Below are 14,614 nucleotides of genomic sequence, written 5' to 3'. Positions count from 1 at the left end.
GTCTTTTTACATATACTCATGCTGGTTAAGAGTAATATCAACAACTTTTCCCATTTTTTATACAAAGTTGGCATTTGACCAAGATATTTATCTCACCCAGCATGGGTATATGTAAAATGACACCCCAAAACACATAGCCCAACTTCTCCTGAGTACGGCGATACCAGATGTGTGACACTTTTTTGCAGCCTAGGTGGGCAAAGGGGCCCACATTCCTTTTATGAGGGCATTTTTAGACATTTGGATCCCAGACTTCTTCTCACGCTTTAGGGCCCCTAAAAAGCCAGGGCAGTATAAATACCCCACATGTGACCCCATTTTGGAAAGAAGACACCCCAAGGTATTCAATGAGGGGCATGGCGAGTTCATAGAAATTTTTTTTTTTGGCACAAGTTAGCGGAAATTTTTTATTTTTATTTATTTCTCACAAAGTCAAAAAATTTTTACGCATTTGGATTCCGTGAGGGGTATGGTGAGTTCATGTGAGATTTTATTTTTTGACACAAGTTAGTGGAATATGAGACATTGTAAGAAAAAAATATATTATTTCCGCTAACTTGGGCCAAAAAAATGTCTGAATGGAGCCTTACAGGGGGGTGATCAATGACAGGGGGGTGATCAATGACAGGGGGGTGATCAGGGAGTCTATATGGGGTGATCACCCCCCTGTCATTGATCACCCCCCTGTAAGGCTCCATTCAGACGTCCGTATGTGTTTTGCGGATCCGATCCATGTATCAGTGGATCCGTAAAAATCATACGGACGTCTGAATGGAGCCTTACAAGGGGGTGATCAATGACAGGGGGGTGATCAATGACAGGGGGGTGATCAGGGAGTCTATATGGGGTGATCACCCCCCTGTCATTGATCACTCCCCTGTAAGGCTCCATTCAGACGTCCGTATGTGTTTTGTGGATCCGATCCATGTATCCGTGGATCCGTAAAAAACATACGGACATCTGAATGCAGCCTTACAGGGGGGTGATCAATGACAGGGGGGTGATCAGGGAGTCTATATGGGGTGATCACCCCCCTGTAAGGCTCCATTCAGACGTCTGTATGTGATTTGCGGATCCGATATATGTATCCGTGGATCCGTAAAAAACATACGGACATCTGAATGCAGCCTTACAGGGGGGTGATCAGGGAGTCTATATGGGGTGTCATTGATCACCCCCCTGTAAGGCTCCATTCAGACGTCCGTATGTGTTTTGCGCATCCGATCCATGTATCAGTGGATCCGTAAAAATCATACGGACGTCTGAATGGAGCCTTACAAGGGGGTGATCAATGACAGGGGGGTGATCAGGGAGTCTATATGGGGTGATCACCCCCCTCTAAGGCTCCATTCAGACGCCTGTATGTGTTTTGCGGATCCGATCCATGTATCCGTGGATCCGTAAAAAACATACGGACATCTGAATGCAGCCTTACAGGGGGGTGATCAATGACACGGGGGTGATCAATGACAGGGGGGTGATCAGGGAGTCTATATGGGGTGATCACCCCCGTCATTGATCACCCCCCTGTAAGGCTCCATTCAGACGTCCGTATGCATTTTGCGGATCCGATCCATGTATCAGTGGATCCGTAAAAATCATACGGACGTCTGAATGGAGCCTTACAGGGGGGTGATCAATGACAGGGGGGTGATCAATGACAGGGGGGTGATCAGGGAGTCTATATGGGGTGATCAGGGGTTAATAAGGGGTTAATAAGTGACAGGGGGGGGTGTAGTGTAGTGTGGTGCTTGGTGCTACTTATTACTGAGCTGCCTGTGTCCTCTAGTGGTCGATCTAAGCAAAAGGGACCACCAGAGGACCAGGTAGCAGGTATATTAGACGCTGTTATCAAAACAGCGTCTAATATACCTGTTAGGGGTTAAAAAAAAATCGCATCTCCAGCCTGCCAGCGAACGATCACCGCTGGCAGGCTGGAGATCCACTCGCTTACCTTCCGATCCTGTGAACGCGCGCGCCTGTGTGCGCGCGTTCACAGGAAATCTCGCGTCTCGCGAGATGACGCATATATGCGTGACTCTGCGCAGGGCTGCCGCCTCCAGAAAGCGATCCTGCGTTAGGCGGTCTGGAGGCGGTTAAGACCAGAGTCTAAAACGACAGTCTTAATAAACGTGCACCTTAATTTATACATTTAAACCTCTGCTTTTTCTAAACTTAAAGGGGTTATCCGCTAAATTATATTGATGACCTCTCTCACTAATAACACCTCCCCTGTGTACAACTGAAGTCAAAATAAAGTTATAAATGTATAAAAAATACAAGTTTTACTGAATCTTTTCCCACAAAACTATATATCAATCTGCTCAGCTCCTCCTGCTCTATAACGTGGTCCCTGTAGGTTGCACTGCATTTTGTTGTGACAGGTCTCTTTGAAGTGAACCTTTCAGATGATTTCTGATGCCCTCTCTAAGACCAGGATATGATAGAAAGGGAGAAGCTGAGCTCTATGAAAAATGAGTTTATATGATTTGGAGAAAGACTTCTGAGTAAGTCCTGACAACAAGGGTGCTGGCAAACAGCGCTGTTTTGACATGCATTTAGGGTGACTTTTTGTATTGTAGCATGCTGAAATTAAATAAATCATTCCCACAATGCAGAACACCATGGTTTAACGAGGCTGGTAAACTGGCTGAAAACTGCATCCTGAATGCATGTCTAACGATATCATCTGCTCAATGCTGAATAAATCCTGAAAACAAGACATACTGGGGGGTCGTGAGGACTGGAGAAACCCTGCTCTGGACCACTGACCTAAGAGCATAAATGAGGCAAGAATTACAAGGTCTTCTGCAACAACCTTTGCTATCTTTGAAGGTGACCATACATCTTAGTTGTTGGACAAAAACTTGTTTAGCCGACAGCTTTTTCTCTCAACCACCCCCACCCCGTACACATGTATGCTCAAATGGACCAAGCATTCATGTGTTCTTAATAATGGGCCAGGAATTAGCCACTGAACTAACTGTATAGAGAGCTTGGATCTGCCATGGTCAATGGGCATCTAATGTGCACTTGCCATTTAACCCCTTAGTGACCACCCATACCCCTTTTACAGCGGTCACTAAGGGGCCTTATGCTAGGCCGCCACTTTTTTACGGCGGCCCAGTCTAAGCGCTGCACGCAGCCCTGCTCTAACATCCCGTACCGGTAGGAGTGCCGATCCGGGCCATTTAACACTTTATATGCCGCAGGAAATGGTGCCCGCCGCATGTAACGTGCTGACAGAGAGAGCAGACTCCCTCTGTCTCCCATCGGCACCCCGCAAATGCGATTGCGGGGTGCCGATGTGTGTGTGAACGCTGGCTTGGGTCTCGTTTAGGCCCCAATGTCAGAATAGCCAATGTCAGAATAGAACTGACATTAAAATGCAATGCACTATAGGGATAATGCATTGCATTTTAAAATCAATCAGAATGTTGTCTCTTATAGTCCCCTCTATATGTTTTGGTATAACCGCGCCTGTAACGACCCAGACTACATAAATATCACGTAAATTAGCCCCTACGGTGAGCGGCGTAAAAAAAAAAAACAGGAATTGCTAATTCATTCTTAGTTGCCACCAAAAAAACGTAATAACAAGCAATCAAAATGCGCCATTTACTCCAAAATAAGATCAATGAAAAATATAAGTCCTCACACAACTCCATAGAAAGAAAAATAAAAAAAGTTATGGGCAGGGCCGGGCCGACACAGAGGCTCGGGAGGCTCCAGCCTCAGGGCGCAGGCCAGTCTGGGTGGCAGGCAGGCCACTGACCACGTCGCTGCTGCTGCCGCGCCTGCAATGTAACGTTACAGATTTACATTACCCTACTTCGTGAGATTTCCCTACCTAGTACCTCCTAACTTCCGGTCGCACTGCTAATGACGTGAGGAGGCGTTCCTGAGTTTTGACGATCTGCGCATGCGCAAACGGACAGTTTATAGAAAATCTCAGCGGAGTTCAGCTGCACACCTGGACACTGCGCATGCGCCAGAGAGCCTCAGTAGGGAAGTATTACGGCCCAGTGCGCCTGCACGGCTAACTCCGGCCGACGCATGCGCAGTGTCCCGGTGTGAAGCTAAACTCTGCTGAGATCTTCCATAAACTGTCCGTTTGCGCATGCGCAGATCGTCAAAACTCAGGAACGCCTCCTCACGCCATTAGCAGTGCGACCGGAAGTTAGGAGGTACTAGGTAGGGAAATCTCACGAAGTAGGGTAATGTAACTCTGTAACGTTACATTGCAGGCGCGGCAGCAGTGCCACGTCATTAGCAGTGCGACCGGAAGTTTGGAGGTAGGGAAATCTCACGAAGTAGGGTAAAGTAACGTTACAGATAATATTCTTTTCCGTCTGATCTGAGGTCTGATGGGGTTCTGGATGGGGTAAAATTACAAGGAACGCCCTGGGGGGGCGGGAATGGCCGCACTTGGGCAGCTCAGCCTCTGTTGGTGGTGGACCTTGTCCCAGCCCTGGTTATGGGTCTTGGGAATCAGCAATGCAAAAACATTTTTTTCTTTTCTTTTGAAAAAAGAGTTAATAAAAGTTAATCAGAAAGATATGTGTACCCCGAAATGGTGCCATCAAAAGCCATAACTTGTCCCGCAAAAAACAAGCTCTATAAAGCTATATAGACGGAAAAATAAAAAAGTTATAGCTCTTGGAACGCGACGATGAACAGAGGAAGAAAAACTCTTGGTCAGTAAGGCCCAAAACAGACTGGTCACTAAGGGGTTATAAGTTCATGCCCATGGTAATACCCTCTGTGACAAATGACCTGACCCAAGAGTGAGTCAAAAGAGCCACCCCATAAATGCACATCCAACCATAAAGAGATGTTAAAAATATTAATAAAGTTTATTGGACACAACAACCACAGACACGCATTAAAAAATTGTATACAATATAGAACAAAGTGCGGTATGCAATAAAATATATACTGCTCAAAAAAATAAAGGGAACACTTAAACAACACAATGTAACTCCAAGTCAATCACACTTCTGTGAAATCAAACTGTCCACTTAGGAAGCAACACTGAGTGACAATCAATTTCACATGCTGTTGTGCAAATGGGATAGACAACAGGTGGAAATTATAGGCAATTAGCAGGACACCCCCAATAAAGGAGTGGTTCTGCAGGTGGTAACCCCAGACCACTTCTCAGTTCCTATGCTTCCTGGCTGATGTTTTGGTCACTTTTGAATGCTGGCGGTGCTTTCACTCTAGTGGTAGCATGAGACGGAGTCTACAACCCACACAAGTGGCTCAGGTAGTGCAGCTTATCCAGGATGGCACATCAATGCGAGCTGTGGCAAGAAGGTTTGCTGTGTCTGTCAGCGTAGTATCCAGAGCATGGAGGCGCTACCAGGAGACAGGCAAGTATATCAGGAGACATGGAGGAGGCCGTAGGAGGGCAACAACTCAGCAGCAGGACCACTACCTCCGCCTTTGTGCAAGGAGGAACAGGAGGAGCACTGCCAGAGCCCTGCAAAATGACCTCCAGCAGGCCACAATGTGCATGTGTCTGCTCAAACGGTCAGAAACAGACTCCATGAGGGTGATATGAGGGCCCGACATCCACGGGTGGGGGTTGTGCTTACAGCCCAACACCGTGCAGGACGTTTGGCATTTGCCAGAGAACACCAAGATTGGCAAATTCGCAACTGGCGCCCTGTGCTCTTCACAGATGAAAGCAGGTTCACACTGAGCACATGTGACAGACGTGACAGAGTCTGGAGACGCCGTGGAGAACGTTCTGCTGCCTGCAACATCCTCCAGCATGACCGGTTTGGCATTGGGTCAGTAATGGTGTGGGGTGGCATTTCTTTGGAGGGCCGCACAGCCCTCCATGTGCTCGCCAGAGGTAGCCTGACTGCCATTAGGTACCGAGATGAGATCTTCAGACCCCTTGTGAGACCATATGCTGGTGCGGTTGGCCCTGGGTTCCTCCTAATGCAAGACAATGCTAGACCTCATGTGGCTGGAGTGTGTCAGCAGTTCCTGCAAGACGAAGGCATTGATGCTATGGACTGGCCCGCCCGTTCCCCAGACCTGAATCCAATTGAGCACATCTGGGACATCATGTCTCGCTCTATTCACCAACGTCACGTTGCACCACAGACTGTCCAGGAGTTGGCAGATGCTTTAGTCCAGGTCTGGGAGGAGATCCCTCAGGAGACCGTCTGCCACCTCATCAGGAGCATGCACAGGCGTTGTAGGGAGGTCATACAGGCACGTGGAGGCCACACACACTACTGAGCCTCATTTTGGCTTGTTTTAAGGACATTACATCAAAGTTGGATCAGCCTGTAGTGTGTTTTTCCACTTTAATTTTGAGTGTGACTCCAAATCCAGACCTCCATGGGTTGAAAAATTTGATTTCCATTCTATTTTAGTGTGATTTTGTTGTCAGCACATTCAACTATGTAAAGAACAAAGTATTTCAGAAGAATATTTAATTAACTCAGATCTAGGATGTGTTATTTTTGTGTTCCCTTTATTTTTTTGAGCAGTGTATGTAACCGACACACACAGGTCCACTGAGTTATCACATATAAGTGTATGCATTATCAACCAGCATATAAAGCAATATAATGAATCCCATGAAGCAAATGTGAGGTAAGGTAAGACCACTAGAAATGAGGATAAATACAGACCGACATAAGGTCAAATATCAAGAGCCAAACCTACATAGCCAGCTGGTGCAGTGGACCTGGAAACATAACAAGCGCCCAACGCATATCGCCGGAGCAATCTGGCCTCCTCAGGGGTAATACCCTCTGTGTTACATCTTATGGTGCAGCAATATAAGCAATAGCTTGTAATACCTCCGTAATACATCTGTAATAGTATAAAGGATAAAGATTAAGTGTGGATGTAATGTTTAAAGTACAAAATAGAAAAAAGTCCTCATCTGGTCACTGGTAATCTGTTCCAGCACTCAGTGTCCAATTCCCGCTGCTTGTGGTCCCTTGTGGATCAGAAGTGTGAGGACCTGTCCATCATCATGTACACATCTACCTCAGCGATGACATGTCTCCAAGTGGTACGTAACTGTTGAGGCAAGTCAATGGCTACAGAGGTGTACCTGATGGACGGGATGTCACATTTCTAGTTCAGAGGGGACCCGAAGCAGTGGTTATGTACCACCAGCCACAGAATACAAATTTATTTGCTGTGAGGGGAACGCCTGTCGGCTAATTTTTGGGCCTGTAATGGCCGACACTTATTTATCCTGTGAAAGCCTAATGTACCACCAACCACAGAATAAAAAATGCTTTGCTGTCAGGTGAACGACTGTTGGCTAATTTTTGGGGCCTGTAATGGCCAACACTTACTTCTGTATCCTGTGAATGCCTCATTTTTCAGACTCGAATTGAAAATCAATGGGTCTGTAAACGTTCCTCTCAATTGTGGAACGGATGCGGACACATTTTACAGACGTGTAAATGGACCCTATATGTATTTGACATGTATTTACCGGCTGCTGTCAGTTCTGGCTGATTTAGGCCGAGCTACTGTATTACACTAAAACTAAGCAATATTACAAAAAACTAAATACACGTAATAACTGTATAAACGATTTATATAACTTTTTAGAAAGAAAAATTAAAAATTATGGCAACTTTTCCAAAAGCATGATCATCTCCTGCACCGCCTTCATGGCCTGGCATTGCCTCTCCTCCATGGCCTTCATGCGCTCCTGAAAAGGCCCGCATATCGTTATGCTGCTCCTTTTGCATTTTGGCCAATTTGGCCTTCAATGTCTTCAGTACTGTTTGGAAAAAATATATATGAACATTATTTACAACTCTTATTAAACCTTCATTTTGTTGTGCATCTGACTTTATGATCGCTTGCTATTACACCTTTTTGTGATAAAAGTTGTCCAAAAAAATACCTTTTATGAGAGTTTTAAATTTTTGTTTAAAAAGGTGTCCACCAGAGGGGATATTTGGTATGATATTTTTAGACAGCTGGTTGTTACAGATGCGGCAAGACCGAATATTTTTCCTTATTTTTTAGTTATTTCTATTTTACATAATAAAAACCTTGTTGAACCAAAAACAATTCATGTTTTACTGTCTCCATAGTTTGAGAGCCATATTATTGTTTTTATTTTGCGATTGTCTAATGTTAGGGTCTCATTTTTTGCAGAATGAGTTGGGGGGCTTATGCCTTTTTTGATAGCTTGGTGTTGCACTTTTAGTGATGTTAGGTTGAATAAATTAATATTTTCTTTTAATTGTTTCTTTTTTTATGTTTAAAGTGTTCACTGGGGGGTTAGATCATAGGATATTTTTATAGAGATGGTCGATATGTACACGGCGGTACAAAATATGTCTGTTTGTCTATTGTTTACCTTTTTTTTATTTTATTTGAAGTCTTTATACACATTAACGATTTAAATCTCAATACGTTAGTTAGTGATATTTATGATCATTATATAGTTTATTAGTTAGTGATATTTCAGTACAGTGTAATTTTATTTTGTTTGTTAGTGATAGTTCTATTGAGTTTAATATTATTTATTTGTTAAGTTAATGGTTTTAATATAGATTAAAGAGTTCTTGTCCAGTGTTATTTTTTTGTATTACTATAGTGTATGTTGTCGCCTCATTGTTGGCCCTTTTAATGTTTATGTACATGTTATGGATACATAATCATATTGCTATGTGCGCATATTTACCCTCCTGGCGGCCTCCTCTTTCTCCGAGTCCTAAGACGGGGTGGTGCTTGAGGGTACAGCACTTTACACCTCCTTCACTTCTCCCACATCTGGTGGGGTGGCTCAATAGGCTGGGAGGGTCCGGCCTCCTCCTCCTCTTCCACCTATTCCTCCTCAACCTCTACGGCCTCTGCCGATCGCCTTCTCCGAATGGAGGGAATAGGAACTTCTGTGATCACAGAATGTTCAGATTTTAGATAAACAAATCCAAAATCTTAAGAACATTAGATATAAAGAAATTCCAATATGGCTGGATCTATATATCGTATATATATATATATATATATAGTGTCTTGATGAAACAATAGGACGAGAGGAGACCCATGTGATGGGATTATCTCATGAGTGTACACCAAAGTCGGCTACTTCTTAATCCCATCACTAACACAATATAACAAAGGGACAAATAAACTAACACATTCATTGGGAGTCTCAGAGCAGAGTTAACCGTTATTGCGTTTATGGATTCACACCATGCAACTTTAATGGGGAATAGGAAAGATGTGGCCTATAAACTCAACCAAAAAAATCATGGTTTATAGTTCACTCTAACCCAAATAGGTCAGAGTGGGGGTCTCCATAGTCCTGGGTCCATAGCCCGTAGGAAGGAGGCTAGCCCTCAGGCTTCTACTGCAGACACAGTGATGGTTCAGTCTGTCACTTGTCTGGCACAAAGCCAACACATCACATCACCCAAAGAACACCATCCCCACAATAATACATGGCGGTGGCAGCATCATGCTGTGGGGATGTTTTTCAGCAGCCGGGACTGGGAAACTGGTCAGAGTTGAGCGAAACATGGACAGGGATATTCTTGAGCAAAACTTGTCCCACTCTGTGCGTGATCTGACGCTAGGGTGGAGGTTCTCCTTCCAGCAGGATAATGCCCCCAAACACACTGCTAAATCAACACTTGAGTGGTTTAAGGGTAAACATATAAATGTGTTGGAATGGCCTAGTCAAAGCCCAGATCTCAAACCAATAGAAAATCTGTGGTCAGACTTAAAGATTGCAGTTCACAAGAGCAAACCATCAAATTGGAAGGAGCTAAATCAGTACTGCAAGGAGGAATGGGCAAAAACCCCAGTGGTAAGATGTGGCTGTGGACTGCTCATAGAGACTTAACCAAAGCGACTTGAAGCTTTGATTGACGCAAAAGGTGGCTCTACAAAGTATTGACTTTAGGGGGGTGAATAGTTATGCACATTGACCTTTTCTGTTATTTTGTCCTATTAGTTGTATGCTTTACAATTAACCAATTTAAAAGAAGGTCTAAGTTGTGGGCATGTTCTAAAAATTACATGATGGAAATCCTCAAACAATCCATGTTAATTCCAGGGGGTGAGGCAACAAAAAAAAGAACGAAGTCAAGGAGGGTGAATACTTTTGCTTAGCACTGTATACATTACAGAGTGTTGGCAAAACATACAAAAGTTATTTACGCATGTACCTGGTCATTTTTCGTCACGGATTCTTTTTATAAACCGGGGCTGTCTTCTCTTCATGTCTGACCATTTTTTTATAATGGCCAGATGGCGGTGTTTTACACCCATTTGGCGCCAGATTTCATAGGCCAGCCCCCGCACAATTCTCTGCTTCTCGGCGTGGGACCGGGTGCGGTCATATACCCACCCCAACATCCGCTGCAAGAGAAAAATGCAAGCATATAATCCCAATTTTTAACAATAATAGTATTAAAAATAATTTACGGACTACGGACTACAGATAAACTACGGACCGTACAAACCCGTCCTGCCATCCTGCAGAGTGGACAAGCGCACGGTGTCATTGGTTGCTATGACGACGTGCGCTTCCGGCCACCACTGTGATACACTTGTATGATCTATACAAGTGTATTACGGTACAGTGGTGGCGGCAAGAAGCGCATGGTGTCATAGCGAGTTAGCAACCAATGACGCCGTGCGCTCGTCCACTCTGCAGGACGGCAGGCGGGGTTTGTACTGTCCGTAGTTCTGAAAAAACACGCCCGTGTGCATGCGGCCTTACTGTCACAGTTAGAAGATGGGATTGTATTACGACTGTATGTGGGTGGGGTCTGAGCTATCAGATATTGTCCAGCTAAGCAGAGATGTACCTGTCTAGTGAAGTGACGGTACGGTATGGGGTGTACAGCTGGTTCGTCTCCCCGGGATGCACTCTGGGTAACTCTAAATGAACCAGCAAATACTGGCGGTCTGACAAAGAAAGCTTTTCCTGAGTCCTGACCAACAGGACACAAATTATAATCTATAGACTCTGTGTGTGTGAGCGGTATATAGTGTGTGTCTGTGTGTGTGCGGTATATAGTGTGTGTGCGGTATATAGGTGTGTGTGCCGGTATATAGTGTGTGTGTGGTATATAGTGTGTGTGCGGTATATAGTGTGTGTGTGCGGAATATAGTGTGTGTGTGCAGAATATAGTGTGCGGCATGACAATTGATGTGCAATGTGCATGTTAAATATATTTCTCTGCTGTCCATACAAATATGCTACTAACATAGTGGGTGTGATGTCAATAATATCTAGTGAGACCTTATAAAATGTGAAGTTTTGTGCACTTAAGAAAAATTTGATTTGCTGAAGATCGCACTGGCGATTTTTTTTATAACACTCTTTATCCATATAAAGCGATTGTTCAGACATGCAGGTTAAATGTAATCAAATACACTACTTTAATGTAAGATTACTTACAGTCACCAGGAGTTCTTCCTCTTCGTCGTTGAACTTCGTTTCAACCATCGCATCCATCTAATTGCTAGTCGGTGCAGACCAGTTGCTTTAGGCCACGCCTTCCGAGCGCATGTGCTCTTGTGATTAATATTTTGCCGAAGAATGCTTGTCGATCGCAAATTCGCTTAATACTTCTGGTATGTCAGTGTCCATGTTGTGGGACTATGTGTGCGCATCTACTAAGTATTTTGTGGCTGCAAATATGACCTGGAGGTTTTTCATGTTCGCCTGCCATTAAAAGGAATGGGACCCGCTGCGAACCTGCGGTTCGCGAACATTTGAGCGAGTTTGAACGTTTGCGAACCGTCCCATCAGGTGTTCGTCTCTTTATGATATCTTTATGATATATCTGCCCATATGTGTTATCTCAGCTTGTCCACTTAGGTGACAGGAGGCTACACAGCAATTTAGACACACATGCAGCGAGTTCGACAATGATTACTTTTATATGTACTGTATCGTTTTAATGTATTTTATCATTTATGTTCATATTTTATCTTTACAGTCCCTCAAAGGTATAAAGGACCTTTCATTAATTTTTTTTACAGTATACTTTTCCACTGTAACACCAATAACAGGAAATCAGCCTTGTTACAGTGACTCATAGAGCTGTGCATGTTCAGGTCAAACCCATGTGCAACCTCCTGCTACCAGATTTATCACGCACCCACAGGGACCACTAGAGGCTGTGAATTCCATACACAGCACATGCCGAGTGTATGTGACAACTAGAGATGAGCGAATCGAATCAAACGAAGTGGAATTCGATCCGAATTTCAGGAAAAATCGATTTTCAACAAATGCAAATTTCCTCGCAGTTCGTGGAAACGAATCGCAATTTTTCCTAAAATGGAGGCTACAATGGTAGCTATACGTGTGAGGACATATGGCAAGGAACTCTGAGAAGGCAGGATGACCCATAATGCCATGCATGCAGCCAATCAGCAGCCAGCCAGCCCTGTGATGTCACAGCCCAATAAATACGGCGGCTATCTTAGAATCAGACATTTTCCAGTGTTCTGACTGCAGGGACAGATGTGAGAAGGCGCTAGGGACAGCAATAGGAAAAACCTCATTGTGAAAAAAAAAACTGGAACAATGATTTATACGTGCAGGGAAAGGATAGGGAGGAATCATTTCACAGCATCTTAGTGCAGGGAGAGACATCAGAAGGCGCTAGGGACAGTGCTAGAAAAACCTCATTGTGAAAAAAAAATGCGATTTACGTGCAGGGAAGTGCAGGGAAACATTATATGGGGATCCAAATAGCCATTATACAGCTCTGGCATTCCAGCAATTTGTTCTTGTTATTGGGGTGCAAGTGCTATGTTGAAAAGCCTTTAGTGGCTTATATCTGTGGAAAAATAAAAACATATACGCATTTCACTTCTGCAGTTACTGTATATGTGGTAAAAGCGTTCAGTGTCCTATTTCAGTACAAAAAGGAAAAAAATATACGCACTTCAATGTTGCATTTATTTATGTGAAAGAGTTTAGTGGCCTATTTCAGTACTAAAAGGAAAAATATATACGCATTTCACTTCTGCAGTTATATGTGGTGAAAGAGTTTAGTGTCCTATTTTAGTACAAAAAGGAAAGAAAATATACGCACTTCACTGTTGCATTTATTTGTGGTGAAAGAGTTTAGTGGCCTATTTCAGTACAAAATGAAAAATATATACACATTTCACTTCTGCAGTTATATGTGATGAAAGCGTTCAGTGTCCTATTTCATTACCAAAAGGGGAAAAAATATACGCACTTCACTGTTGCATTTTTTTGTGATGAAAGATTAGTGGCCAATTTCAGCACAGAAAGAAAAAAAATATACGCGCTTCAATGTTGCAGTTATTTGTGGCGAAAGCATTTAGTGGCCTATTTCAATACAGAAAGAAAAATATATTCTCAGTTCACGTCGGCAGTTATATGTGTTGAAAGCGCTTAGTGGCTTATTTCAGTACAAAAAGAAAAATATATTCTCAGTTCACGTCAGCGGGTATATGTGTTAAAAGGGTTTAGTGGCCTATTTTAATACAGAAAGAAGAATATTTTTTCAATTCACATCGGCGGTTATATGTGTTATTTTGTATTTCAGCTGATGAGAGGCATGGGGCTCTTATCTGAGGTCTGATTGGGGGTCATTCATATTGGGGTCTGAGCTGAGGTCTGATTGGGGGTCTGATCTGAGGTATTATTGGGGTCTTATTAACATTGGGGATCTTAATGGGGCTGTTAGCTGAGGTCTACTTAACATTGGGGGTCTGATTGGTTGTCTGACCTGAGGTATAATGAAAAAAATTTTTTCTTATTGTCCCCCTCTAAAACCTAGGTGCCTCTTTTGGGTTGGTGTGTCTTATAGGGCGAAAAATATGATATATGTGTTGAAAGCGTTTAGTGGCCTATTTCATTACAAAAAGAAAAATATATTCTCAGTTCACGTCGGCGGTTATATGTGTTGAAAGCATTTAGAGGCCTATTTCAGTACAAAAAGAAACATATATTCTCAGTTCATGTCGGTGGTTATATTTGTTATTTTGTATTTCAGTACAAAAAGAAAAATATATTCTCAGCTCACTTCGGCAGTTATTTGTGTTGAAAGCGTTTAGTTGCCTATTTCAGTACAAAAAGAAAAATACATTCTCAGTTCACGTCGGCAGTTATATGTGTTGAAAGCGTTTAGTGGCCTATTTCAGTACCAAAAAGAAAAATATATTCTCAGTTCATGTCGGCGGATATATGTGTTGAAAGCATTTAGTGGCCTATTTCAGTACAAAAAGAGAAATATATTCCCAGTTCACGTCGGCGGTTATATGTGTGGAAAGCATTTAGTGGCCTATTTCAGTACAAAAAGAGAAATATATTCCCAGTTCACGTCGGCGGTTATATGTGTTGAAAGCATTTAGTGGCCTATTTCAGTACAAAATGAAAAATATATTCTCAGTTCACGTCGGCGGTTATATGTGTTGAAAGCATGGCTGGGAGTCAGCAGGGAGGCAGCAGTGGGAGGTCGGGAGCCAAACGTGCCCGGGGTAGACCACCAGCTTCGCAGCAGCCTACCTGCCCGGGAAGTAGTGGTGCAGGGGTTCATGGAAGCGGCAGTAGCAGTCAGTCAGTGCGGAACGTTGGGGGGAAAATCACCTACTCGGCGGTGTGGCA

This window comes from Bufo bufo, chromosome 9 (genome assembly GCF_905171765.1).
Source record: "Bufo bufo chromosome 9, aBufBuf1.1, whole genome shotgun sequence".
Classification (NCBI taxonomy): domain Eukaryota; kingdom Metazoa; phylum Chordata; class Amphibia; order Anura; family Bufonidae; genus Bufo; species Bufo bufo.
This window is presented reverse-complemented; position numbering follows the sequence as displayed.